This window comes from Apodemus sylvaticus, chromosome 7 (assembly GCF_947179515.1).
Source record: "Apodemus sylvaticus chromosome 7, mApoSyl1.1, whole genome shotgun sequence".
Lineage (NCBI taxonomy): Eukaryota > Metazoa > Chordata > Mammalia > Rodentia > Muridae > Apodemus > Apodemus sylvaticus.
In genome coordinates, this window is record NC_067478.1 from 115862359 (window position 1) to 115869022 (window position 6664).

The window sequence follows — 6664 nt, forward strand, 5'->3', positions numbered from 1 at the left end:
AGGACATTTACCATGAAAGGGTGCTGAATTTTGTCATATGCATTCTCAGCATCTAATGAGTTGATCATGTCTTTTTTTCTTTGAATTTGTTTATAGAGAGGTTTATAATGATGTTTTTCCATATATTCAATCATTCTTACATCCCTTTGATGAAGCCTACATCATCATGATTGATGATTGGTTTGATGTGTCCTTCAAGTATGTAAGAATTTGATTGAGTATTTTTGCATCAATAATCATGAGGGATATTAGTCTGAAGTTCTGTTTCTTTATTGGGTTTTTATGTGGTTTAGTTATAAGTGTAATTATGGATTCATGGAGTATCCATTCTAATATCAAATAAAATCGACTTTCAAACAAATGTTATCAAAAATGTTAAGGAAGGACACTTCATAGTCATCAAATGAAAAATCTACCAAAGTTACTTCTCAATTCTGAACATCTATGTTCCAATTGCAAGGGTACCCATATTAATAAAAGAAATGTTACTAAAGTTCAAAGCACACATTGCGCCTCACACAATACTAGTGGGAGACTTCATCACCCCACTCTTCCAATTGAAATATCATGGAAACAGAAAATAAACAGACACAAAGTGAAACTAACAGAAGTTATTAACCAAATGAAATTAAAAACATAATTATAGAACATTTCATCCTAAAACAAAAGGTTATACTTTCTTCTCAGCACCTCATGGTACCTTCTCCAAAATTGCCCATATTATTGGTCACAAAATAGGCCTCAACAGATGCCAGAAGATTCAAATAATTTCATGTATCTTTTCAAATCAACACAGATTTATGCTGGCCTTCAATAACATAAGAACAATAGAAAGCCCACATGCACATGGAAGCTGAATATCATTCTACTCAATGATAACTTTGTTAAGGAAGAACTAAAGAAAGGAATTAAAGACTTTTTAGAATTTAAGAAAATGAAGGTAAAACATATCCAAATTTGTGTGACACAAAGAAAGCAGTGCAAAGAGGGAAAGTCATATCTCTGAGTGCCTCCAAAAAGAAGCTGGAGAGAGCATACACTAGCAGCATGACAGCAAATCTGAAAGCTCTACAACAAAAAAGAATCAAATACACCCAAGAGACTCCCCTTGGGTAAGAAGAGGGCAGGAAATAATCAAACTCGGGGCTGAAATCAATCAAGTAGAATCAAAAAGAACTATTCAAATAACATAACAAGGAGCTTATTCTTTTAGAAAATCAATAAGATTTTCAATCAATATAAACCCTTATCCAGAATAACCAGATGGCACAAAGAGAGTATCCAAATTAACAAAATTAGTAACGAAAAGGGAGACATCACAACAGAATCCAAGAAAATTCAAAAATTATCAGGTCCTACTAAAAAAAATCCTATACTCAACAAAATCTGGATGAAGTGAACAATTTTCTACACAGATACCAAGTACCGACATTAAACCAGTATCAGGAAAACCACCTAAATAATCCCATAACCTCTACGGAAATAAATGGCCCTCATTAAATGCTTTCCCCACCCTAAGAAATAAAATAAAATAACTTAAAAATATAAAATATAAAACCAACTGAGGACCAGATGTGTTTAGTGTAGAAGTCTATCAGATCTTCAAAGCAGATCTAATACCAATACTCTGCAAACTCTTCTACAAAATAGAAATGGAAGGAACAGTCAAATTCTGATGGGTGCTTTGAGTTCCTTATTTGATTCATATTTTCTATCATGCATATACATAAATATATATGTTGTATATATTCTTTACTTGGTTTTGTTTTATACTTAATGAAGTCTTTTTAAAAGTTTAACGGTATTATACATCATTTCCCAATTGTAAAAGAAAAATTAGTACATTAAAAAATATAGTCATTCATTTTAATTCAGGTACTTTAACAAGTATACTAGAATATCAATTTTAATTATATTTTGTCTTTTATAACTTGCCCTTATTTAGAAATTGTTTTTCTGTGGGTTTGTATGCATTCATCAAAATTGTCTCATCAGATATATTGACAGAAATAGATGATTAATGGCCATTCTTTATATACATTGCTACCTATCTTTAAAAAAAAAAATCTACCAGATGTCTGTAAAAATTGGATAGTGGCTGTAAATAGATACCTCAACTATTTTTATACTAAGATATATAGTTGTATCTTATAAATATGGCATATAATGTGGTTGAGGCAAACATTGAAGCATAAATGTCTTTCTTGGATGTTATCTTGTCAATGTATATAAAGCCAGAGAAAACCAATATAGTAGGATATACATTTTAATTATTGAAATAATTTTTGAATTATGCTGATAGTGTTTAATTACCAGCACTAAGACATGGTTCCATGATAATTATTCACAGAAAAATCTGGATTTTTCTCATTCATGGATGTAATTCTCTATGAGTTACTTTATATATGTACAGGTTTGAAACTTTGTCTCTCTATATCTTATACACCACTTTTCACTCTCTTTCAAATTGAGGGGCTGCTTTTATCTTGACTGTTGTACATCCATGTGTGTGTACATGCATATGCCTTTATATTTCTAAACATATTAATTTAACCAACTCAGAATAAAGATCCTTTAATGTATATTTTCAGGTTGGACTGGTTTTATATAACCAAATTGTTTACAGTTGCCTGGAGAGGACTATCACTTCGGTACTTAACATCTCATAGTTTCCTATAGTTTTTTGTGTGTGCGTGTTTTGTTATTTTTATTTATTCCTCTTCATGATAACATGTCTATTGCTGCTGTGTTTGTTCATCTCCTGTTTAGGCAGCCACGATTTTGAGGCTTCATGGATGTTCTTCATATCCCTAGGAGAGATAATCTCAAAGTAAAATCCTTGATCTTCTGGCTCTAAGAAACTCTCCATCCTTTCTTTTACAGTGATCCCAAAGCTTTTACCTCATGGATATGTTTGATAGATATAGCCTTTGTGATAGATCTCCACAATTCTGCATTATAATTGTTTCTCATTTTCAAGAATGAGCTCTGTATGTTTCCAAGAGTTGTTTTCTTGATGATGGGTAATGAACACACTTTTCAGTAGACATGATGGTAAATTCTTGGAATGTATTTAGAGATTATGCTGGTTTAGTAATGTGGTAGCTGTGAGTTTTTCTCAAATACCCATGGCTACACTAGCCCTGGGTAGTTGACTAGGTTTTTAGTACTATGCACAGTTTCTCTCTTGTTCAACATGTCTTAAGTCCAGTAAAAAGCTATCCACTACCTCCATATTATGTGAGGCATAATTCAAACTAAGAATGCAATTAAGTCATGTTGGTCATTGCGGTTCACAGGTGGAACAGCTAGGAAGAATTGTTGTTTGGTTCTCTTCTTTGGTGTCTTTCATGACACCTTCAAGTACCATGATACATAGTCCCCAGGGAAGAGGATTTCACGTAATTTCTGCAGGGAATCGTTATCAAAAGTACAAATGTAATAATTGAAGTTTGTGCTTTCTTACAGTTCTCATTTTATTTAAGATTCACACATTTGAATTTCATTCTTTTATTATTACTTAATCTTTTTTACACACTCCAGTTTTTTCCACATCCAAGTTAAGCCACTGATAGTTCCTCATCCGTTCCTTAGACTCCCATCTCCAAGAGGATGTCCCCACCTTCTTGCACACCCCACCACAACTACCCCCTGACAGGGCCTCAAGCCTCTCAAGGCTTAGGTGCTTCTCTCAGTGTGGTCATAACAGGCAGTCCTCTGTTTTATATGTTTTGGGGGGTCTCATGTCCGCTAGCTGCCTGTTTGGTGGCTCAGTAAGTGTCTAAGATATCTCACGGGTCAAGATTAGCTGAGATTGCTGGTCTCTTTATGGCGTCACCCTCCTTCTCAGCTTCTCCCGGCCTTTCCCTAATTCAAATACAGAAGTCCCAGTGTTCTGTCTATGGGATGGCTCTTAGTACCTGCATCTGCGTCTTTCAGCTGCTTGTTGGGCTTCAGGAGCAGTACCATGCTAGGCTCCTATCCGTAAGCACGCTTTGGTATCAATAATAAATAGAGTCAAACCTTGGAGTTTTCCTTGAGTGGGATCTAAATTTGTGCTATTCATTTTCACTCAAACTCCTTTCACACAGACACTGTTCTATGTTTGTCCTTGGAATTCTTTTAGATGGGGAAAATTCTGGGGCAGACTTTTTGACTGTGGTATGGCAATCCCATCCCTATAATTGATACCTTGTCGTCTACTGCAGAAAGAATCTGCAAGTTTCCTGTCCCTATGGTTACATTTTTCATCCAAGGTCTCCCTCTGAGTCCTGAGCGTCTATCACCTCCCAGGACTCTGGTATATTTTAGAGAGTACCTTTTGAGGTAGCATGTTTCCATTCTTTGTGTTAACCCTCAGGGCTTCATTCTTGATTCCTTCTCACAATACCCAATGGTGTTGCCCTATACCCTTTCCCACACAGGTCCCTTTGCTCTTCATGATTGCTTCTCACTTCCAGCTAGGATTGAAGAATCCTCCATTATGCATTTCAACCTGATGAACTTTTTGATTTCTTTGGATTGTATACTAGATATTCTGTACTTTTTTGGCTAATATCCACTTATTAATGAGTACATACAATTTGTGTTCTTTTGGGTCTGAGTTACCTCACTCAGTATGATAATTTCAAATACCATCCATTTGCCTACAAAACTCATGATATCCTCACTCTTAAAGCTGAATAGTATTCTATTATGCAAATGAATTACATTTTTTTGCATCCATTCTTTTATCATAGGACATCTGGGTTATTTCCAGCTTCTGGCTATCACAAGTAAGGCCACTATGAACATAGAGAAACATGTAACCTATGGCATGGTGGGAAATCTTTTGAGTATAAGCCCAAGAGTGGTATAGCTGTGTCTTCAGGTAGTTCTACAATTTCCTGAAGAACCTTCATATTGACTTTCAGAGTTGTTGTACCAGTTTTCAATCCTACCATCAATGAAGTATTCCTCTTTCCCCACATTTTCACTAACATGTGTTATCACCAGTTTTTGATCTTAGTCATTCTGATTGGTATAATGTAGAATCACAGAGGTTTTTTTTTTTTTTAATTACATTTTCCTGATCACTAAAGTCTTTGAACATTTCTTTATTTGCTTTCTCGTTGTTGGAGATATCTCTATTTAGATTCTGTTTACTTTTTTATCACATTTTTTGGTTGGTTGTATGTCTTTTAGGGGTATATATATATATATATATATATATATATATATATTAATTTTTACCCAAAATCTTCTTCTTTAATTTCTTTTCTTGAGAGACTTGAAGTTCTTGACATACAAATATTTCACTTATTTGGATAGTGTTTACACATGAGATTTTATTATTTGTGATGACTGCTAATGGTGGTCTTTCCTTAATTTCTCTCTCAGCCTGTTCATCATTTCTATAAAGAAAGGCTCCTGATCTCTTTGGGTTAATGTTATATCTACCCATTTTATGGAAGTTGTTTATCCACTACAGACGTTCTCTGGCAGAATTTTTGTGGTTACTTTTACACACCATCATATCTTCTGCAAATAGTGATACCTTGACATCTTTTCCACTTGAACTACTGTTGTTTTCTTATTGCACTAACTAGAACCTCAAATACTATATTGAATAGATACTGGGAGTGTGGATGTCATTTCTTTGTCCTTAGTTTTAATGAGATTGCATCAAGTATCTCTCTATTTAATTGTTATTTCATGTCGTTTTGCTGTATGCTGATTTTATTATGGGCCTTAAATCCCTGATCTTTTCAATACTTTTAACATGAACGTGTGTTATATTTTGTCAAATGCATTTTTCCCATCTAATGAGATTAAAATTTGATTTTTTTTCCTTCGAGTTTCTTTATAGAGTGGGTTGCGTTAATGGATATTTTTACATTGAACCAAATTTGCATTTATGGGATGAAGCCTACTTGATTGGGGTGAATGATTTCTTATGCGTTCTTGGATTTGATTTGTAAGAATATTATTGAGTATATTTGTGTTGATGTTCTTAAGCGAAATTGTTCGAAGTTCTCTTTTTTGTTGTGTTTTTATGTGGTTTTAGTGTAAGTACATGTGGCTTCATGGAATGAATTAAGTTGTGCTCCTTCTGTTTCTATTTTATAGAATGATTTGAGGATTATTGGTGTCATCTTTTGTTTGAACATCTGGTAATATGTTCTGTACTAGAGCCATTGTCCAATGGGCTTTTAAAATTAGGAGGGTTTTAATGAATTTTTCTGACCCGTCCAGCAGGTCCAGTTATTCAGGGTTCCAAGGGGTGCTACCTGAGGGTCAAAGGGGGGGAGAGAAAAAGGAGATCAGGCAAGGAGGGGTTCAATTGTGAGCTCTCATTTAATTTTCTGGGGTACACATGTTTTAAGCTCTCAGAGGAAGAGCTCGCGTTGAGGCAAGAACAAAGGAGGGAGGAGCATTCTTGGCAGTTTCAGCAGGAAGAGATAAGGGTCCTCCAGTGGAGACATCTGATGTTTGCATAGTCTGGAGTATCCTGCGGTTATCTCAGGACTTCCCTTCAACGATCAGTTCATGGGGAGAGGCTTTTCTTTGTTTTACTCAGGACCTTTGCCCTGCTAGCCCTCTGGGCTGTTAGTGAGGGTCCATTATGGCTTCCCACATTTTCTCCCTTTCCTTATATTAGAAGTGGTAAGGTCTGGGCAGAAAT